The sequence below is a fragment of the Vicugna pacos genome, chromosome 23 (assembly GCF_048564905.1).
Source record: "Vicugna pacos chromosome 23, VicPac4, whole genome shotgun sequence".
NCBI classification, from domain to species: domain Eukaryota; kingdom Metazoa; phylum Chordata; class Mammalia; order Artiodactyla; family Camelidae; genus Vicugna; species Vicugna pacos.
Genome location: NC_133009.1, coordinates 24,370,410 through 24,394,743, shown reverse-complemented (window position 1 = coordinate 24,394,743; position 24,334 = coordinate 24,370,410).

Genomic DNA, 24,334 nt, shown 5'->3' with positions numbered 1-24,334 from the left:
TTGTAACTTTGTATCTCCTCAATACAGAAATGTGACCTGGACAACAAAGAAGAACGCATAGGCGTTACGTCCAGGGTTAGCTATGGAGTATGATTTTCTAAAAGATATGCAAAGAGTTAGAGGAGATTTTGCACTGGCCCCCAAGGTCCTGGGAGAAGTCTGTTTTGATTTAGTGAGTTTGTATCCCAAATAAGAAAAAACGGTTTAGACAGTAGTTATCCCATCCCATCCCTCGTTCATCTGCTGATCATGGGATAAATTAGGCAACTGCTGACCCCATTCTCCTGATGTCACAGACGGGGAGGAGGTGCACCAGTCTCAAGCCAGCTCCGGATGGATGCACAGGAGAAGACATGATGCCCACTAAGGAAGGAGTAACCCCGGTCACTGCTTTGGATGGCCTTACACTCGGATTGCTTGCATGAAGACCTCAATCAATCTACTCCAACTTTCTCCATAAATAAAGATCTTTGTCAGAGGATCCAGGGAATTACATCATGGTCAGGGGTGAGCAGTGGGGGGAAGGCTGGACACATTATCCACCTTCAGCCATATCTATTTGGAAAATCCCAGAAGATTATCCATTTAATGAGATTTTCCTCCTCTGCAACAGGAATCAGAGAACAGAGGGTAAAGTAGTGGTACCCTCTTCTTTTTCCTTCCCCTTTTTTTGTGAATGATGTAAAGGATACACAATTCAGGTAAAATATGTGAGTGAGTAAGGGAGGTGTGGGCGATTCAGCTCATAAAACATTCTGCAACAGCCTCTGAAGCCCATACTTGCCTCCATATGCAAGCTGTTCCCAACATATGTTGCCTCCATGTGTTCCCAGCAAAGGTCCTCCACTCCAGGGAAGTCAGTCGTCTCCTTGCCCTTCAAACAGATAACACAGAGCCCTTGATCATGCGCCTTTCGACACCATAGAGTCTATCCCAGCCCTACCTTCCACCCTTCTGCCTCTCCTAATCCCACACACCTTTCAATAAACAGCTTTTACTCCCCTATAAAAACTTCTTGATTATTCCAGCCAGTATACATCACACTATTTCACAAAATCACACTGTACCTGGGACAATTTCATTATTGTTTAATACAGCGTTATTCCATATTAATTGATTCATTCATATTCGCTGGATGCCTGCCATTTGCAAGCCATTCTCCTAAGCCCTTAATCTCTCTTGTGCTCTGGTAGATAAGCACCCAACTCAGAATGACATGAAGTAGAAGATGAACACACGTTAAAGAGCCGTAAATTGCTGTGGCCATGCAGAAAAGAAGACAATGCATTTTGACCGGAGGGATCAGGGAAGACTTTGTGGAGGCAAAATTTGCATTGGGACTTCAAGAATTTATATTTCTGGAGGTAAAGAATAGGGAATTCTAAACATGGAAACTTTATGGAGAGGTAGCTCACTGGTGGCGCTCTAGCCCAGAGCTGCCTGAGGAGGCACAGAAAAACTGCTGGCTGCTCAGTACTGCTGGTCACCGTGTGCCATGGAAGCTAGGTGCTAGAAAATTTCCCTAAGATCCAGGAACTGGGAGCTAGAGAAGCTCATGGGCTGTAGGAACTGGGTGCTAGAGAAAACATGAAGGAGGCTGATGAAACAAGCAGATCGGAACCAGAAAGAGAAACCCTTTCCTCTTGCAGTATTTCTCCAATGCTCCCTAATGTCAAAGCTTAAAGTCATGTCAGCTGATGGAGGAGAAATATTTACAGGGTTCATCTCCATTATTGCAGAACAGGAAGTGAAGGATGGACTTGGTGCTGAGAGGCAATAAATTGATAATTGGCGTAGTCAACTCCTTTGCCTGCACCATCTCTGCATGCACCCTTCTATACAGGTTAGATCTTCTGTACAGCAAGGAAACAATCAGAGAAAGAAAGAAAAAGAGATCAGCAACAAGACTAAACAAAATGCCCTCATGAATAAGACAACCCCATCATGCCCCCCTGACAACAACTTGGCATCCATTCACAAACAAAACGCCTTTGAGGAGACCCATGGAGTCTAGCATCACACACTAAGGGGACCAGGAAGACCACAGTCCTGCCTCTGAACTCAGCAAGGGCTTGTGAACTAGTTCAGACCCCTCTTGGCTGAGGTTCAGGGGTTCCCGAAAAACACCATCTATCTTAGACAGTCACCCGTGGATGAGAAAGCCTTTGTGGAAGTCACGTTCCCAGTGGAGGTGTACCAGCACATCTTTGGAGCAAAAAAAAAAAAGTGTAGGTTTGGATGCAATGGAAAAGGTAAGAAGAGCAGTTTGGCTTTACCCACACCACCCCTCCCACAAGGTGGCGTAGCTCAGGGCTAAGAAAGATCTTCTCAGCCCATGATTTCTCCCACAAGGAAAGGGAGAGCAGGTGAGGGAGCACCCAGCTTTCCCAGCTGTGTGAGCCGCGGCCAGAGCACACTTCTCTCTGACTCTGCACAGAGCACTGCAACATGAGCTGCATGACTAGGGAGTGGGAAAGGGCTGGGAAAGCAGCAGATGGAACTCTCAGAGGGCATTAAAGTGATGCAGAGCCTAGTAATTGTATCACAAAATCCACCCAGAAGCCCACCCGCAAGCTAATGGGGAGCACTGCCATGTATCCTGCCAGCTAACCCATGGGCACACCCCAGCTCCTGTGCTCTGTGTGCCTCTCCCCCACACACCCTCACCCAGAAACCCACGTATGCTTCTGAAAGCAGCAAGACTGATCTTTGGCAGACAGCTAGTGAGCACACACAGAAATCCAGACAGAATCTGTGGGCTAGAGAGGAACCATAAACTTGAATTTAGCACTGTCCTTGGTAAAGCAACAGGGAGGCTGTCAACAACCAATATGGTACGTTGCAGGATTGAGAAAGGACATGTAAGTTTAAGAATTCTACCACAAGAGGGAGCAAAAAGCATGGAGCAGGTGTATTCACAGAAGGTCTGAGAACGCCTCAGAATCCCTAGCAGGGCTGATGAAAGTTATTTCTCTCCTGAAGGCAGTTAGTGAAGACTGGAGAAGGTGACTTCAATGCAAAGACAGCAGTGCAACATTCCAAGGAATTGGGAAAAAGCAAGAAAACATACCACCACTGAAGTACCACAATAACCTCCTAGTAACCAATACCAAAGACGTGGAGATTTGTGATTTTTCTGATAAAGAATTCAAAATGGCTGTTTTAAGGAAGTTCAATGAGCTACAAGAAAACACAGAAAGACAATTCAACAAAATCGGGAAAATGATACATGAACAAAATGAAAAGTTTAACAAAGAGAAATCTAAAAAGGAAACAAACAAAAGTTCTGGAATGAAGGATACTATGAATGAAATATGAAATGAAAAACACTACAGAGAATGCCAACAGTAGCATGGATAACACAGAAGAAAGAATTGGTGAATTAGAGGACAGAAACTTTGAAATTATCCAGTCAGAGGAAAGCAAAGCAAAAAGAATGAGAAAGAGTGGAGAACTCCTACATGATCTGTGGGATACTATCAAAAGATTTCCAGAAGGCAGAAAGCGTATTTAAGAAATGATGGTTGAGAACATCTCAAATCTGGGAGAGATTTGGATTTCCAAGTTCACAAAGCTTGTAGGTCAGCAAACAAGCTCAGCTTAAAGAGATTCTCTCTAAGACACAAAAATGCAGCTGTCAAAAATCAAAGGCAAAGAGAGAATCTTAGAAGCAGCAAGAAAAACAAAGCTTGTAACTCACAAGGGAACTGAAATAGGACTATCAGGACACAGATTCTCAGCAGAGACCTTATGGACCAGGAGGGAGTGGAATGGTATTAAAAGTGCTGGGGGGAAAGCGCCAACCAAGAACACTCCATCCAGCAAAGTTGTCCTTTAGAAATGAAGAGGAGATAAAGACTTTCCCAAAAATAAAAATGAAAGCTGAGGGAGTTCACCACCACTAGACTTGCCTTATAAGAAATGCTAAAAGAAGTTTTTCCAGCTGAAATGAAAGGACACCTATTAGTAACAAAAATGTGTGAAAATATACAACACAGTGGGAAAAGAAAGTATATAGTCAAATTCAGAAAACTCTAATGCTGTAATGTGGCATGGCAACCACTTAACTCCAGTAAAAATGTTAAAGGACACAAGTGTGTCAAAAACATGATAGTTATAATAATTGTTTAATAAATACACAATGTAAAAAGGGATAAATTATGACATCAAAAGTATAAAAAGAGGAATAAAAAGGTAGAGTTTCTGTATGAGATCAAAGTGAAGTTGTTATTAGTGTAAAATAGACTGCTATATTTATAAGATGTTTTATGGAAGCCTCCTGGTAACCACAAAGCAAAAACCTACAGTAGATTCGCAAAAGATAAAGAGAGGGAAAATCATCAATTCACAAAGGAAAGCAGTAAAAAGGGGATAAAGGAGCAAGGAAACTAAAAAATAGCCATAAAACATTAATAAAATGGCAAGAGTAAGTCCTTACCCATTCGTAATTAACCTAACAATAAATGAATTTAATTCTCCAAACAAAAGACAGAGTGGCTGAATGGATTTGAAAAACAAGACCCCATAATCAGCTGCCCATAAGAGACTCATTTGAGTATTAAGGACACATAGAGGCGTAGAGTTAAGGGATGGAAAAAGATATTTCGTACAAGTGGAAATGGAATGAAATTGGACCCCTATCTTACACCACTCACAACAATTAATTCACAATTGGGTAACGACTTAGCTATAACGCCTGAAACCACAAAACTCCTGGAAGAAAACATAGGGGAATATCACCTTGACATTGGCCTTGGCAATGCTTTTCTGGATATAACACCAAAAGCATACATAACAAAAGCAAAACGAACACGCTTCTGCACACGAAAAGAAACAATCAACAAAATGAAAAGGCAATCTACTAAATGGGAGAAAATGCTTGCAAATCATATGTCATCTCATTTTTATGTGGAATGTGAAAAAGCCAGACTCATAGAAACAGAGTAGAATGGTAGTCTCCAGGGGCGGGGGAGGGGGGGTGGGGTGGGGTGGATGGGGACATGTTGGTCAAAGGGTACAGATTTTGTTATAAGATAAGTAAATCTGGGGATCTAAGGAGACTATAGTTGACAAACTGTATTATACACTGGAAATTTGCTAAGAGACTACATCTTTAATGCTCACACCACAGAAGAAACGATAACTATGTGAAGTGATGGGGATGTTAACTAATCCTACTGTGGTAATCATTTCACAATACACAAGTGTATCAAATCAGTACATTGTACATCTCAAATTTACACAATGCTATACATTGATGATAGCTCAATACCTTTATGAATTTGGTCTAAGCAAAAGTTATTTATAGAGAGCGTCAAAGGCACTAATCATCAAAGAGAAAATAGTTATAGTGTATTATCAAAATTAAAAACTTCTGCTTGTCAAAACACTTAAAAAATAAGAAAGCTATAGATTGAGAAAAATGTATTCATAATACATGTATCTGACAAAGGATGTGAATTTCTTCTAGAGGCAATATGGATTTAGTTTTAATGTTCAGTGTTACGGTCTATCCATTGGAGACCTTTAAGTCAAAAAGTGACATGATCTGAGCGGTATTTTAAAAGAAACACTCAACAAGTTTCTTGCATGCTGTAATGATAGCAATTGAGTGATCAGTTACAAGACTCCCGCAATCATCTAGATGGGAAATGTGTTGGATTTGACCAGCGAATGTATTGGTAGTGGGAGATCTGGTGAGAAGTGGTTGAATGCAGATGCGTTTTGAAAGATAAATTTCCTGATGACAAGATGGGGGTGTGAGAGAAAGCAAAGAGTCAAGACGAGGACAATTTTTTGGCTTGTGCGACAGGAAGGAAGAAATTGCTATTTCACTGCGCTGAGAAAGATTGGTGAGTGGGGGTGCAAAAGGATCGGGAGTTGGATTCCGGATGTACTAAGTTAGAGATTTTTATTAGACATCCAGTTGGAAACGTGGAATAGGCAGTTGAATGTAAGAGCCTGGCGTTCAGTACTGAGACCCAGACTAGAGCTATATGTGAAGATTTCTTGGCATGTGGATGGTGATTGAAGCCATCACACTGGATACCATTACCTAGTGACAAGAAGGACAGCCCTGAGCTCTAGGACACTCCAATACTAAGAGATCAGGAGAAGAAAATCCAGCAAAGGAGACAGAAGATTGCAAATAGTGATAATAGGGCACAAATCAAAAAGGTGTGATGCCTTAAAAGTGAAATACAGGTCTTTCCAGAAGGAGAGAGTGATCACGGTGACAAATGGTAAGAAATCAAATAAGGTCACAGCTGAGAACTGACCCTTGGATTTGGTTACGCGGGGGTCATAGATGACTTGATGAAAGCAGTTTCGATATTAAAATAGGGCATAGCCTCTAACATGGAGGGAGAAACCGGGAAAGGACTGGGAGATTTTGACAAAGGGTATGTCTCAATACGGTCAAAGGATAATTGTAGACAGTGAGGGAGTACAAGACCTATATGGACAGAATATGTCAGAGACTTTAAGTCTTCAGACGTAAAGCCATTCTGGGTCATGACAACTTTTAGAGTGTGGCCGTGGGTTTGCTCATCTGGGTTAAGTGGAGCTGAAGGACTTTGGAGCTGAGGAATTAAGTAACTGTGATGGCCGGTCTTGGAAGAATTATGCACGCAGACACTGACGTTGCCCAGGGAAAGACAGGCATTGCGGAGGAACCAGCATTGAGCCCAGCAAAGCAAGACAAGATCTCAGAGTGGGCTGGGGGCTAAGGTGGAGGACCCCTCTACCATGAAGGGAACTCTGTGGTTCTATTTAACAGCAGCCAAAATACACACCAGCCACTTCTTCTCCCCGCCATTATCAGGATGGAACGTGTCAGGAATAAAACAGCTGCTGCTCAGAATTTTAGGGATTTACCAAAAAGAACAAATGGGTTCTGTAGTGTGGGCTGCGTCATGCGACTTCTCAGTGAGCTGAGATAAGTGATTCATGGGGATGAATCACCCATGACATCTGTCACGTGGGGTCTCTGAAGCTGCTGTGGCTTTGCATTGAGGTCAACCTTGCTTTTTAGGTTCCTGTGTGTAGAGGGTATGTGTGTGTGTGTGTGTGTGTGTGTGTGTGCACATGCATGCGTACACGTGACATATTATAAATTGAGATCAACATTTTTTAATTTAAAACTGTTGGAAATGAAAAAAATCATGTCAAAGAGACTGAAAGCTCAGCTTTGGCTTTCCTTTCTATCTTCATGAAGAGATATTAATAAAATCGGACTCCGAAGCCATCCTCCGGTCCTTTACTGAAGCCCAAAGCCAGTGTTTCAGGTAGATACACGGCTGAATCTTCACATTTTAAAACAAGAGTGAAATAGACTACTTCATTCACGTTGCTTAGAGAATACATTTCAGTCTACCTGGGCTGGAAATTCATGTCATGTAAAATCCCATAAAAGGAGCTGGGGTCCTCTGGGACCACAGGAGATGTCACATCAAAGCCACAAATGACCAACCCCCGATGTTTATGTGAAAATCACTTTTACACAAACTGAACCACTGGAACACTGGCATGAAACAGATCAGGGTTTCAGTGTGAACTAGGGCACAGGTCCAATTTACAAACTTAGGCTAATTCTTTGCCTCCCCTGAGATTCTATATTGTCTTTTGCAAAAATAGAGATAATACTACACAATTTTGAGGATCGTTGCAATGATTAAAGAAAGGGACAAAAGTGAACAACCTCTGACCCCAGGCTTAGTAAGTACTGGCTTCTCTCCCTCCTTCCCACCTTTCTTTCGTCAGTAGGAGTGAAACCTCTTCTTTCGGCCACAGAACACGAAAAGATCTGTATCAGAAAATCTTCTGAAAATTCTGAACTGTATCATTGTATCATCCTAATGAAAAGCATCTATGCTATGATTCAGCCCAAGCTGGGTTCAAATTTCAGCTTCACAACTTATAGGATGTGTGACTTTTGGCAACTAATGTACGTAGCCTCAGTTTTCTCCTCTGTACAATGGGATAATAATAGCCTCTAACTCAGATGATTGTCAAAGGGAAGTTTCAGTGAAAGGGATCGTATAAAGAGTTTAGCACAGTTCCTTTCACGGAATAGTGTGCACTCAAGAGCTGTCAGCTACATCTGCCTTTTAATAACCTCCCGTATCTTCCTGATTCCACCCATCAGCACAGAAGTAAGAGAGAGAGAAAGGGAAGGAGAAACCAAAACTGTTTTGGAAGCATTGTTCTTGTCTTGGTAACAAAAGAGCTGTTGACTTAAGTCCTTAATCCCATTCTAAGCACCATGGCCTCTCTGGTTCCTACCACCTGCCTCCCCCACTTCACCTGGAGGCTTCTTACGCTCTGTGTGTAACACAACCCCGGAGAACACAAATGTCACCACCGCTGTGACAATGAAATGGGGGAGGAGGGGAGGAGCTCTCTGAGAGATGTACTTACACACACACACAGACACACACACACACACACGCCAGCTGGGACGCCCAGAAGAGAGGGCCCAGAAGCCCTTCCAAAATGAAAACATTTTTTTCTCAGTTTGGCCCAGCCAATTCTAGTTTAAAAAACCTCTGAGGTCCAGAACAGGAGATGCAGAAGCCGGGGGTGGTGGCTGGTCCAAAGCACCTGGCAGGAGGCACCTCCTGACCCAGGCAGGAAGACAGAGAGCCGATCCTGGGGGTGCTCGGCCCCTGGAGGGCAGTCCCACATCTGTGACATGCTCTGAAAGTATCATTTGAAGGGTGACAGGTCTTCTTGTTTCACTGTGTTTTGTTTTTGAAATAAAATAGTAGCTTTGGAGGTGTCTGTGTCAGTGTGTGTGTCTGAGTGGGGTGCAGTGAACGATGGCATTAGAATCGCTTTGAAAGCTTGGTCAAAGTAAATGGCTAAACCTTCCCCTACCAGTCCCTCAAATGCCAGGATCCTGACTCAGTCATTCTGATGTAACGTCTGGACATACGTCTTTTGATAAAGAATCCCTGGTAATTCCAACACCCGCCCCCACTGGTTGAGAGAATCAGTGATAAAATTATCAGCGGGGCCAAATCTGTCTACTTGCAAACAGTTTGTTTGAAGTAGAAAGTTAGAGGGGGATGGGCGAGTGACAGCTCAGTGGCAGAGCAGGTGCTTAGCATGCATGAGGGTCTGGTTTAAAAAAAAAAAAAAAAAGCAACCTGAACTCTTCCAGGCAAGGCAGGGGCATTTAATCCACAAGAGACACCCATGTTCCCTGTTTAGTATTTTCCTACCAAAGCTACACAACACCTTCTTTTATCTCTCTTGCTTTCCGGGCTTAGCTTTAAATCTTGCTGTTTTTATTATTGCTTTTAGCCCCTTCTCTGCCTCCTGTTAGCCCCTGTGGACATTCAGGGCCCGTCAGCAGAGCAAGAGGGAAGTCCGCGTTCGCCGCTGCTATATTTTAACGCCCCCTCCGCCAGCAGCCCCACGTGCCCCCCTGTAACTGTGAGCACCTCCGCTGCGATGCTCTTCGGCTGCCCGCGTTTCCCACGGCAGGGAGGGACTCTGCTGAGTCTGCCCTCTCTTGGTTGGTGACACACTGTCTGGCCTGGGCTGTTCCCTGCCCGTTCTTGCCACCCTCACCTCCTGCCCGTCTCCTTGCTGGCTGTTCCCTATTTCCCCAGGCACCACTGTGGGCAGCAGTGGTTCTCATACTTAATCAGAATCCCGGGAGGAATTGTTCAGACAGACTAGTGGGTCCCTCCTCCTGACTTTCTGTTTTGTAAGTCTGGGTTGGAGCCCAGATTTGCTTGTCTTACAATTTCCCAGATGATTCAAATACCACTGGTCCAGGAACCACACTTTGAGGATAACCAGTGAAGAGGAAAGGTCAGCCCTGGGGAGAAGACTCACTTGACTTCCGTTACAAGTTTCACCACGGACCAGCTGAGTGACTCAGATGACTTATTTGCCCTCTGAGAGACTCAGTTTTCTCAGCTGTAAAAATATGACGGTAATAACCTCACAGAACCGTTTTAGGGACTCGACAAGATGTTGTCCTTCTGGCCTCTGTGAGAAGCAGAATTTATTAAATGGGATCAGGAGACCGAGCTCCCCTTGCTAGTCACAGCTAGTCATGCAGGAAGGACCGGGCGCCAGTGCCATTGTCACGTGGCAATGGTGGATGTGCCGCCTTGGCTCATGTGGAGAACCATTGACATGCACAAGGATTCTCTCACCTTCGCCGGACACTTAGTCTCTCTGTGAATGTTCAGTCTAAATAGAGAAGGAAAGAAAGTCAGTTTCATCTTCCTGGTTCTCATTCCCCTCTCCTCCCTAAGTCACGTCACCCGTTCTGGAATCCCACGGTTAATTCCAAGGAGCACACTTTGTCCTCAGCAGGAATGTATGGGGCTTGCATTCCTCTGCTCAGAAGACAGCGTGGTCTGTTGGGTAGCAAGTGGGAGTGGTAGGGAGGTGGGTTCTATTTTAAGCCTCCCCACTGACTCACTGAGGTATCCTCGGGGAATGGCTTCATTTCTCGGGGCTTTGGGTTTCCTCTCATTAAAGGGAGGAGAGCTATCTCCTTAGCAGGGTATGTCCGAGGACAGAGAAGTCAGTGTGAGAAGCACTTGGAGGTGTGGAGTTACACGGTCATATCAAATACAGAATCTCATACGCATTACAAAATGTCCACGTCCAGCCAGTCAGGCAGGTCAAGATTCTGTCCCGACCATCCGAAGCCTTGCAGTTGGGAAACATGCAGATAATGAGAATTTTGCAAGCATTCCTACTGGGTCAGTATCCCCCTCCTCCCTGAGGTCTGGGGGCATCAGAAGAAGGAGCAGGAGAGCCCTGGCCCAGGAGAATGAATGTGAGGTGGGGGGGCCTCGCTCTGTTCATCTCCACCTTGGACATGGGGCCAGGGGCTGCTTCATTCCAAGTTTAAAGCTCTGATGTTCTTTGACACTCTTTTCAGATCTCAGACTCCCAAGATTCTTTAACTCTCAGCCATTAGGTCTTTTCCAACATGGCCTAGAATTCAAGGAAGTAAATAGAGAATAGCCTGGTTCCCACTAAGGGACTACAACATGACCTGCAATTAGTCTCCCTGCCTTCCACTGGAGAGGTGCCCTGCATCAACCTTCCACTAGCTCATCCAGTTTTTTGCGGGGTGGGGGGGTGGGGAGGAGTCCATACTTGCCTTGGTCTAGAGGCTGAGCTAGAGCTGGGAATTGGGGTAAGACAAGGTTCTGCCTTCAACGCACTTACCTCCACCAAGAGCATCAGGTCCTGCCAAATGGTGGCACAAGAGCACAGTTAACCCCTCTGAGGGTCTGGAAAGGCCTTCTGAGAAGAAAAGGGAGGAAAAAGGAAACCATGGATAATCAGGCTACAGAAAGGAAAAATGGGAGGAAAAAATTGTATTGGCTCATCTTGCCAGGTACCAGCTGGTGGCTTCACATACATCTGTTTATCCTTTATCAATCTTATAAGGTAGATTTTTTTCCACAAGTTAGAGTTAAGCAAGTTTGGGCATAATTCATTTCCCAATGTTCTCAGAGCTCATCCATGGGAGGATCAGTGCACAGGCCAAGGTGGTCCAGGCTCTAAAGTACTTCCTCCCAAAGACAGGACATCTGATGTGGCCTTAAACCGTCACTAAGATTTCCCACAGCAGAGAATGGGCAGTTCTCCCAGGTCTGTAGAGGGAGCTAAATGAAAGAAATTGCAAGGTCAGATTGGATTGGTGGCCACTACTGAAGGACAGATGCAGGCAGTGTGAGGAGATGAGGTGGGGAGTTGCTGGGGGGCGCACAATGAAATGTCCTGTATCTTCCTCCAGGCCATGAGGAGCCGTGGAAATGGGAACGACCCCATCCCATGTTTCCCCTTTAAGGCTTCTGCTTTGATAGCACTGTGAAAGAGGGGTCGGAAACAAGATTTCTCAGGCATTGATGGAATACCATTAGGGAGAGGGGTCAGTAGGGAGATGACAGGTGGCACCGAACAAAGATGATGAAGGCTTGGGCCAGGCTCTTGCTCTGCTGTCTGTATCATTCCAGGGATGAGAGGAGATCCAGGAAAGCTGTGGGTCATATCCTTGGAGGCCTCAGTGTTGTCAGGAGACCTGCCCTGACCCCTTGGCCAAGATCCTTGGAACTACATACCTGGTGGGAGTTTAAATGAGATCAAGCCTTGAAGGTTTGCAAATTCCTATGATGAAGTTTCAGAAGCAGACCTTGTCTTTAAAGCTTTGAGGACCATTGGGGATTCTGATCTCCTTTGGGAAGGACCTAGGGAAACCTGATTCAGATTTCTCTGGGCTCTTCCAAATCTATGTTCTCTGAATAGAAAGGAGAGCTCTTTATGCCCAGCCAGGCCTCCGGTCCTGGTATTGTCGTGAAGGGCAAGGTTCTCCATCACCAACTGGACCCACCTGACACGAGAAGAAAACCGGGTGCCTTGGATACTGGTCCTTTTAGATTGTATGGTCTGAGACAAGGAGCTCAACAGAGTTTGGGCCACAGCAGTCCTCGGAGAAGATAGGACTTAAGTCCAGGCAGCCCAGTGGAGCCAGAGGAAAGCTGGAGGGTGGCTGAGAGGGTGCTCACAGAGAAGCAGTTTCACTGAGCATCACATCACAAATAAACACAGGGCCATCCAGACAGAGGCCAAGAGGATGTGGGAAAAATAAGATGTGTGTGTCCACTTGTAAGCAGCTGCACTGACTCCAAAGGCAATAAAATTGAAATCACGACATTTCCTGGTCATTTTGAAAATCAAGTGACTACTTTTATCTTTACTTCTGTCAACTGAAATAAAAAAAAAAGCACAACCTAAAAGTTGAGAATTCTGTTTTTTTCAGTGGAGTCCCAGATAGCTCTGAGGGACTTCTCCAAAGAGGTAAGGGAAGAGCCAGGATATATAGGACTTTTTGCAACAAAAACCCAGTACTCAGAACATCAAAAGATTACTATTAATTAAAGAACACCAAATATCTCAAGTTAATGAATTTAGCACATTTCTATGTATGGGAGGATGCAAGAGTCTGGGCTCATTGAAATCATTCCTTTGATGTGCACCTTAACTATCTAGGGCCAGTATCCTGTTCTTTCCCATCCTGAATCCCATCAGGGTGCACAGCCGGAGGCTCCTGCAGTGGCTGATGGCGTGATTGACCACATCATTTGTTTACTGACACGGCAGGCAACATTCTTCATCCGCATCTCCAACAAAGAATTCACTTCTCTCCTTCAGTTCTCACCTAGACCCTTCTTTCCCTCCCACTGCTTAGAAGGGCAACTTGGAGCACACACAACCCACTGAGAATTGGAGAACCTGAGTGAGTTCTGGTCCCATCTCTGCCCCTTACAAGCTCCCTGACCCAGCACCATCCACTTTGTCTCTTTACTACGAAGACCAGGAAACCATGAGACGCTGGGGCTGGACGGGCAGGCTGCCCTTTATAGACCCTTCCAGTTGCAACAATCTCTCCTTTGTCTCAGCCTCCCTCTCCTCACTCCATTTATTTTCATCTTTGTCTTTCTCTGTTTTTTCTTGCTTATAAAATCTCACTTGTGTGAGTAATGTTCATATGGTTGTGAACACAGTTGGCTCTTTGTCGTCAGTGCTAATGAGCACAGGATCATGTGGATAACCCCAAACTGCAAATACTATTCATATACGTGACTGAGGAATGTTCCAGTGTGACTAACAGTCTAATATTTGGTTTGGGCTGCACTCGCCGAGTCAGCGGGATGGGCATGGACGGACGAACAGGGAAGCCTTGGGAAAGAGTAGGACCCTTCCCAGGAGTGGGTACAAACATGGGCCGAGTGTCCTCCATCAGCAACAGTCTGTTTGTACATTAGACTTTGTTGGTTTGTGTGAGCAACACTGCAGTGGCTCCCATGTAAACACGCCTGGGGACAGGGTGGAGGTTGTAGTCAGGAAAGGTCATCCCTGCCCAGGGGTTTTAGGAGACAGACAACCTCATGACCACGTAGGGTCAGTATCTCAGTTCCAGAGTGGCTCAGCCCACAGGGACCAGCCAAGGCCTCCTCTCAGGGTCTGCTGTCCCTTTACTTCACCCAATGGGTGGCACTGCCCTAAGGAAAACCCCTTGGATATTTGCAAGATGATACTCGACCCCATAGGAAGGCAAGCCACCATGTGCCCTTGTGTATTCCCGATTCTGCAGCCCTGCCGTCTCCTCTGGAATGAGAAAGGGAAGAAGAGGATGTTTCAAGGCTATTTGTGATCATTGTCCTAGGACCCAGGTCCCTCTCTGCTGCCGGCCTACTCCTCTAGTCATCTTCATCCTCAGTGACCTCTTATCAGTCAGTGAAGGCAGCTCAAGTAAGCTTACATGTAATTTTGATTTGGCTGAGTCAAGATAGTGTATGACATTTCCTCTATTCATTGAAGTTTGAAAATGTTTACATGAGATCACAGGACACAAAGTTCTGCATGTTGTTTTATTTTACAATAAAATTCTGTTTCTCTTTTATTACTGAGGTAACATATTCGTTACACATTTGGAAATTGCAGTAAGTGTATAGAGAAGAAAATATAAATTAACTATACCCTAATAGAGATAAGCACCATTACCATATTGGCTTATTATTTTTATTCCCTTTTCTAAGTGTATAAATAGATGTGCTAGAGTTAGAGAAAGAAATTGCTAATCGATATAGCTAGATGATAGATATTTTACATATAGTTTTATATTTTATCTTTTCTTTGTAATACTCTTAGAACCATTTTCATATCATTTAATTTTTATTTATTAATGTCTCTATGACATTTAATTTCATGCATGCATGATAATTTATGAAGTTTTTCTACATGATTGAGATTGTTTCCAATTCTTTGCTTATTTTTTGTAATACAGCAATGAAAATCTTCTTAAATAAATATTTGTTTGAATTGCTGAGTTTTTCCTTAGCAGATATTCTTTTAAAAATGAATTTCAGGGCAAATGGGGCACAAAGATTTTTAGAGCTCTTGAATAAATTATCAAAAAGTTTTCTAGATAAGTGGCAACAATTTATACTTCTGTTGACTGGGTAAATAGCATACTCTTGTTGACATGAAAAGTTATGTTTTGTAATGACTAGAATTTTGTATCAGCAAAACATAAGTGATAATTCAATGTTTCAATTAGGAATTCTTTGAATTTATTTTGTGACTATTTTTCATATGTTCATAGAACTCTCAATTTATAATCTTTGCCCATTTGTCTATTGAAGTGTTCTTTTTTATTGATATGAGCTATACATATCAACTTTATATGAGTTATATATTTACATAGAAGTACCTACATACATATATTAATTTTTATTACCTATGTTGTAAGTATTTTCTCCATTTTTTGTCTTTCAAATGTTTTCATAATTTTAGATTTAAAAATGTTTAATTCTATTCAAATCTTTGCTTTTACTTTGTTATTTCTTCCATGCTTTTATACTTATAATTCCTTCTCCACTATAAAGACTAGAGAATATTTATTCCTATTTTCCAGTTTTGTTTTTTTTATATTTAACTTTATAATTCATCTTGTGCCTGTTTTGCTTACACTGTGAGGTGAGGATTTTACTGGCGATCAATGATCTCCAAACTATTTGTTGCCTAATCCATTCGTCTGTGATGTTTCCCTTATTATACGTTAAATTCCCATGTACCCTGTAATGTCGATGCATCACTTGGACCCCTCTTCAAGAATAAAGGACTTGTTCTTCAGGCTGCAGGAAGACAGCCCTCAGCTGCCAGACCTCTTTTGGGGATTGCCTCAGCAGAAAAAACCTGCCTTGGCTTGGTCACATCTTCCTGAGGCAGCCATCATCCAGCCATGGGTTGACATGGGAGTATAAAGGTCCAGTACCCCCCCAACCCCAATTCAGGACACCTCTGAGGACCATCTCTGCCCCACACCTCCCCCTGTGGCTGAACAAACCACAGCTTAGCTCTTCCCTTTGGCCAATTTCACTTCCATCCTCTCATTCTGTGCTGATGGGAACAGCTCTCCCTAAAAAGTGGCCTGCAAACTAATCTCCATTTCAGAGTCAGCTCCTGGGAACACAGCCTTTGACATACTTACCTACATGCAGGTCTATCTGTAACCCACAATTCCAGAAGTGCTGAAAACCGAAATGTTTTTGTGATGAGTTTGGTGCCAGCATTCACTGGGCAGCAAGATATGACTTGAATCAAGAGGAGACTGTTTATCACTTTGATGTAACCTATTCAGTTTCTTTGCAGTCAATATATTTGATTATGGGGTCCTGGTCCAGATCCACCTGGAAGAATTAAGTATTTTTTAGGATATAACCAAATGATCTTACAAAAATCCAAATTTTATTTATTTATTTTATTTCTGTATTTCAATGTAGTTAATATATGATATTATTTAAATGACATGTGTTCAGCATAGTGATTCACAATTTTTAAAGTTTTAAATTCCAAATGTTAAATTCCCAAACACATCTAGCCCCGAGAGTCTCAGATAAGGGTCTACAACTGAGTGCATTTTGAAACCAACCTCGATGCACGTGTTGTTTTAATGGCAGTATCATCGTGAAGCTTGTTGAAATCTACCAGATGAAGGTCCCTCCCTCCACACTGGTATTCCTTCACAAAATAATTTTTGCCAGTCCTACACATTTACTCTTTGAGGTAAACTTCAGAATCATTTTACCAAATTACTCCCCACATTGAGATTGTCACTGAAATAATATTAAGGATAAAAGTCAATCTGAGAAGACTTAATATCTTTATAATATGTAACCATCCCATCCTAGAACATGGCAAGTCTGTCCCCTTGTTCATTTTTTCACTTTCATATATAGTTAACTGGGTTTTGATATTTCTTCAAGTAAACGCCATGCATATTTTATTGCAGTGACTTTGCTTTCAGTTGGTATTCTGAAAGAAACTAAGAAACTGTTTTGTTTCCTTAATTCCCCTGATTGTTATTTGTTTATAGAGAAAAATAGCTTCATAGCTTTACCTTTAACTGACTCTCTGCTCAGACTGAATGTTTGTGCCGCACCCCCTCAAATTCATATATTGAAACCTAATCCCCAGTGTGGGGTCTTTGGGATGATTAGGTCATGAGGGTAGTGTCCCATTGAATGGGATTAGTGCCCTTAACAAGTGAACCCCCAGAGACCGCTCCTGCCTCTTTCCACCACGTGGGGTCACAGGAGGAAGACAGCCTTCTATGAACCAGGAAGTGGGACTCACCAGACACTGAATCCGACAGCACCTTGATCTTGTACTTCCCAGCCTCCAAACTACGAGAAATAAATGTTTATTGCTTAAGCCATCCAGTCTATGATATTTTGTTACTGCAGCCCAAACAAATTGAGACATTCCGTTTCCAAAATTACACTCACGGCTTTAATTCTAACAGATTTTCAGTTGGATTTCCTTGAATTCTCCCTGTATTTACTTATGTCATCTGCAAATAATGATAATTTTGTTCTGTCATAAAATATTCATGCTCCCTCTTTCCATTTTCTACCATACTATGCTGGACAGTATGTTCATAACAATGTGAAATAATGATGGCAGTGGCAGGAATCCTGGCCAGGTTCCCAATTTTAATTGGAATTATCCTAATGTTTCACCATTACGCATTATGCTGGCTAGTATTTCAGTATGCTTACTCTTAGCCATCTACAGAAATATGTTCTCAGTTTTCTAAGAGTTTCCTTTCCATCTGTAATAAATATGTTGTTCTGTACCATATATATATATTTTTACATCTGTTGAAATTACCATATTTTGTGTCTTTTGAAATATTGCTATGTTGTAATATAGTAATAGATTTCTTAACAGTGAATCATTCTTGACAGCATCATTCTTGATTCTTGTTTTAGCATAGACTCTATTTCATTGTAGTGGGTGAGCTGTACTGATTGTTTACAGAAATATGGATTTTCACATATATATTTATAATTAAGATCAGTTTATAGTAAATGCTCTCAAATGTCAGTAAGCAGAAGTATCACCTGGTGGGGTGGGGAGAACAATTTGGAAGATGAAGAGTACACACCCACAAGCCACAGCAGAAGAGAAAGATACATTTGATTATTGAAAAATTTTCAGCCTCTAATAGAAAAAAAAATAGCAAATTGACAGATTGATTCCATATTTTACAAAGTGCTTAAGCAATCAATCACAAAAAGAGAAGAAATCCAATAGTAAAGTGAACAATGATTATAAACAAGTAGTTTACATGGGAAAAAGACTATAAATGGACAATATAATTTGAAACAATGCCCAACCTCTTTGTTAATTAAAGAAAGACAGTTCAAAGCTATAATAGACATTATTTTAAGCCTATTAAAATAGCAAAATTCTAAACATTTGATGATGACACCCAGTTCTGGGAAGGATATGGGAAAATAGGCACTTAATATTCCTTTTTGTATCGAAGGGTTTGGCAATAGTTATCTAATTAAAAAATCCATGTACATGAGATCCAGCAAATCTGCTGCTATGATTTTCCTGAGGTTTTCTTTGTATTCTTGAATTGTACATGTTTTGTGAACATTTTAAATATGTATTCTATTTATTAATAGATATGTATTAATCCATGCTTGTTTAACAACATTCGTTATTTAATCTTATTAAATTATATTGTCTTTCTATATTGTCCTTGAGTTTTGGTTCCCTAATCTTTCAAAATATGACAGGGACATGGCACATTTTCCTACAACAATTTTACTTCTATTTATCTCTGTGTCTTCTCTATGTCTTTTTATTTTAGATGTATTGTTTTTTTTTTCAGCTCAGTTTTGTAGTCTTTAACTTACTAAAAGATACGCTTGACCTATTTCAGCTACTATGTATTATTCATGTAGTCATTTAGCAAATTTTTTTTTAACACTCACTGTGTTTCAGTTAAACTTGACAAAGCTATTTGATAAGAGTTCTAGCCAACAAGATATAAGCAGAGCCATCTAGAGTGACTGGCTTTCTCCCCTTTCCCTTTCTTCCTGCTTGGATGCAGTCAGCTGGCTGGAGCCACAGCAGTCACCTTGTGAGCATGAGGGAAGGCCCAAGACTTGTAAATATATACCTAACATCATTTATGTACTGAAAAAACACCAACAACTATCAACCTCTGGAATTCTTGTTATAGGAGAAAAATAAACTTCTATTAGTTTAAGCTACTATTAGTTGGCTATTGTGTACATGCAACTAATTACATTCTTAATATATGGTTTTCCATCTACTTCAAAATTTTTCAAAAACATATTTAAATCATAATTTTTAATTATAAAATAAGGACCCTGCAATAACTGTCTATGTAATAAAGGAAATTAGAATGCTTTAAATTCTTCTGATTTTCCAATCCTTGTAAATATAATTTATGAAATCAAAATTTTATTCTTATTGAATTTTTGTATCATGTTACTTTTGTGTTTTATTTTGAAATCATAAATATAAAAGTTATTTAGAATTAACATTTTGTGCTTCATATTTTCAGTTTACACTATAGTCTTTTAATGATTAAATTTGTCCATTCTTGTGTAAAAGTGTCTGACTCATCCTCTGGGCAGCTATCATATGTCTTCAGTCACAGTTTCCTAGGGGTTACAAGAGTGCTATTTTTCTTTTAAATCATTCCATAATTAAGAATGCCTTTCTTTTTTGCCTTTAAGCATGAATGACATGTTAGACAACAGCCTCCTGTCTAAATGAAGAATTCTTGTTTAAAAGTTTTAAACAAAACTGTACATTTTTTAAACTGCTTATAAAGTTTTTATAAGTATTACAAAGAATAGTGTAAGGGCAGCACAATGTTTTTTCCTTGTTGAACAACATTTTTTAACTCTTAAAAAAATTGTGCAAGTCTGTGATACTCTATCAATAATTTGCCCTGGAAAATGTTAAGCTCCTTGGATCACAACTCACATGATTGTGATGAAGATGCTGGTGATGGTGATGATGATGAAGATGATGATGATGAAGATGATGATGAAGATGTTGATGATGATGATGATGATGATGATTTCAGCTCAAGGAAGTTTTCTTCTAGGTATCTTCCTTTATTTCTTCTTTTGTTTTGATCTCTTTCTTCTGAATATTGTTTGTCTAAAATTGGTTTACTGTTCTGCATATCAACTTCTTCTCCCTCATTTAAAAAAAATCTATTTCTTCAGCATCCATAGAGAGAGGTAGTTTGTCTCTACATCATTGGCTTGACTTTCTGCAGTATCCATTCTATTTCTTATCTTCTAAACATATTTTAATTCTGCTATTGCAATTTTAGGTTCCCAGAGTTCTCTCCTCACCTCTATCAGATCCTTTTTTTATGTCTGCTGGCACTCCAGAGGGCTACTTTTCTCTCATCTCTGAACCTTTGTTTCACAAGACCATGCTTTCTCATATTTATTGAGAACACAAAGAAAGCATCATCTAGTTTATTTTTCTTCTTTTTTTGTTCTACATATGCTTTTCCTCACAAGGCATTTTTTTCTCCGACAATGTAGACTTTTGAACTACTAGACTATTTCACATCAGTTTCATGATATCTTTCTGTTTGCTCATCCATGAGTAATAGAAGTTGACGATTTATTCTGTCACCAAGTATTTCTTAATGGGTTATTCTTTCCAGAGCTTAGCAAACAATTGACTGATAGTCTGTTTCTGGATGTCGTAACCTGGCATCTGAACTATGAGAGCTGCTTCAATGGAAAAGTGGAATGAGGTGAATCAGGTATAGGCTTCTGGCTGCCCTCCTACCAGAAATCCTGCCTTCCACTAAAAGGGGAAATCTCATGCTTCATGGACTACAAATGACAGACCACAAAACATTTTTTTTCACTTGACAGTGATCTACAAAATAAGCTATTGCGTTTGATTACATCATGACACCCAATATGCAACAGGGAAGTGATACAGGAGAGTGACTAAAAGTACAGTTTTGGAGGAAACTTGGGTTTCTGCCTCTTATAATTCCGCACATTGTGACCTCAGGAGACCCACATCTGTGAGTCTCAGCTTTCTCATGTGTAAAACGATGCTAATAATACCTATTTCACAGAGCTAGTGGGAAAATTCAATTGTGTATTGTATAGTGTATGCATCATATTATTAAATTATGTTGAGCGTTGTTAATTCAGAAACTAGTACATGACATGCATTCAACATATAAAAGCAATTATAAACGTTTTGTTAGTTGCACAATATTTTGTGAGACCTGATATTTTCCATTTTCTTTGTTTTTATTAAAACATCTACACTAATTAATTTGGATTGCCTAGTAATCAATCCTGTTTTCACCTGGACATGCAGGGGAGGACTTACATTTTTAATAATTCAAAATTGTTTTAGTGGCTTTTTTATTTATAGAAAAATTAACTCTATGCATGAAATCTAAGAAAGGGATTATTTCTATCTGAAAGGCAAAAATTCTCAAAGAAAAGATTTTGACCAGATACGTAAAATGCCAGTAGTAGTAACGAAACATCTAGCCAAGATAAAGAAGAAGCATCTTTCCAATGATGATGTAAGTCAACAACTGGGAAGAAGGAAGGGATGAGGATATCTAAAACAGGCCACATCCTTCTCATTCACATCCAGACTCAGCTCTACCTGTAAGACCCTCATGTATAACATTTATCCTGGTCTTTGGAAGATGGTATGGTGTGTTTGAAGATCACCCTCCAAACAGGCTGAAACCCCATATGGAAGAATCATCTCAAATCAATCACCATGAACTACATGACTTTGCACAAATCCATTTATCTCTCTGAACTTCTCAGTTTAAGCATCTTAAATCAAAGTCTCAGAAATACATACTTAAATAAATGCTGCAAGGACAAAATTATATGAAAAGAGATAAAATTAGAGTGATTCCGAGCACTCCTGAGGAACCCTAGGGCTCTGCAGGACTCAATTTGCAAACCTCTAGACCAAATGATTTTCTTAGACATTCTCCAGCCTTCACATTCTGTGATTCTAAAAGAAACCTGTTAAAAACAATGAAACCCAGGGCTACATGTCTCAGGCTATACAATATGACCATGAGGTTCAACCCTGTGCCAATTAGTTCAAATTGTGTCATTCCAAAGGTGAGAAAAAGAAAATAGCAAAGAGGAAAAATTGGTTTGCTCTAATTAACTCAGAGCCAAACAGAAGGCGTTTGGTGTTTTGGGATTTTTGCCAGAGCTCCAGCCTCCCCTCTGAAGAATTGCACATGCAAGGCACTGAGCCCCTTCTAACAAAAAGAGTTGGAATGCACGGGAAGACTTCCTACTACAAATGTTCTCCCACTTAAACTCAGCAGGATCAGCTTGTACTATGAGGTGTTTCTGAAACTGGAGAGAAAAAATGCTTCTTGAGAACCCGTTGTCCTCACAGCAGGGTCGTCCTGTGTATTGCTTTGTGAACTAATGTAAACTGTATAGAGCATTGCACTCAAACCACCCGGGACTTGATAGTTTAAATGAGGAAGAGATGGGGAGTTAGTGTGCAGATTCATTCTGATTTCATGAAGTCAACAGATCATAAGAGCCCTGTAATTCACATGACACGTATTCAGAGCCACTCCTCATACTTCCTTCCCTAAATGCTGCCTCCACACCTTCTATCCTTCTCATCACACATCCTGAGCAATGCAGGAAATTGTATAATACTTACAATTATTAAGGGGTTTAGACTTTTTATCAAAGACATCGTCAACCATTCTGGTTCTATTCCTTTGCTTTCTTTAGTCTTAACATACAGCTGCTTGCATATTAATACTTGAAATAACCCAGTTTCCCTAAATATTCAAGGATACTGCCATCCTCAGTGAATATCTTTTCAATAACAGTAGGTATATTTCCTGTATTGCATAATGAATCACTCCAAAACTTAGTGGCTTATACAATAAATATATATTTTCCTGCAGAGCTTCTATGGGTCAGGAATTCAGAAGCTGGGTGATTATGGCTTGAGGTCTCTCATGAGGTTACCGTCAAGATGTCAGCCAAGGCTACAGTCATCTGAAGGTGCATCTGGGGCTAGAAGATCCACCTACAAAATGGCTCACACACACAGCTGTTGGCAAGAGGCCTGGGCTCCTCACTGCTATTGACAGGAGATCTTAGTTCCTCACCATATGCATCTTCCAATAAGACTGCTGGAGTGTCTTCATATCATGGGAATTGGTTTTCCCTAGAGTGAGTGATCCAAGAGATGGAGATCAAGGAGGCCATCGTGCCTTTTATAATCTAGCCCCAGAAGTCACACACCATCACTTCTAGAATATTTTATTCATTAGAAATGAGTCACTGAAGCTGAACTCATGCTCAAGGGAATGGAGGGGAGGGATCAGACTCCACCTGTTTAAGGGAGGCGTACCAAGGTATGCGTGGACATATTTGGAAACCTCCAGTCTCTCCTTAGGATAGCCTAGAACATGAAAATGGAAACTTTGAAAGCAAATTACTGCAAGAGCAGCAATTCAAGTGGCAAAATAATTCCCTGCAGGGTTTTGTTAGTCAGCAGTGACATGCTACACATAGTACTGGTTTACAGATCATTAATTACTTGACAATGAGATTGGGAAACAGAGGATTTTTAATGTAAATGTTAGGAAGTAGAAAGAATTGCAAGTACTTCTGTAACCATCTTGTAAACAAATGGGGAAATTATTTAATTCATAGAGCTTATCATGAAAACAGCCAAAGTTCACAAGAAACACACCTTAGAATTTCTCTGCTATGGCAGTGCAGGAAAGTCAAAACAAAGGTGTCAGCCGTAATTTAAGATGCCAATGAAAATATTAGTGCTTCCAAGAGAGCTGGTAACGAAGCAGATGAAGAAATTGAAGTGAATGTTCAGGTTACTGCTGTCATCTCTTCTTTGAAATTATTTTCATGATTTTGCCAAATTTTATAATAACCCCTGGAAGGAAAGAAGTGGCTAAAAATGACGCCATTTTTATTGCATGTGTTGAAGGTGCGAGTGGAAGACAAAAGCTTAATATTAGCCTAACCAAACCAAAGTTTGTTCTTCCCAAAAGTAAATTAACAAAAAGAAGTCAAATAAGGGGGGGGGGGTTGACATAGAGGCAAACTTAATCAACTTGTTTGTGTTATTTTGTTTTTTCATTTTCCAACTGGTTGTTTCAGCAACACACAAATATAGCATCTCCTCTCCCTCCCCCAGCAAAAAAAAAAAAAAAAATTAAAATTAAAAAGCTTTTTTGGCAGAGCCAAAGACATTTATACTCATGAAACAAAATATTTTTATGTTCCACTGATAGAGAAAGAGACATTTGTCTACAAACCTCTCACATAAATATTGCTCCCTCTTAGTAAGTGACTGGTTGTGAAGGAGTAAGTGATCAACAAGAAAAGATAAGGAGTTCGCATGCTTCCTGGCATCTGTCTCT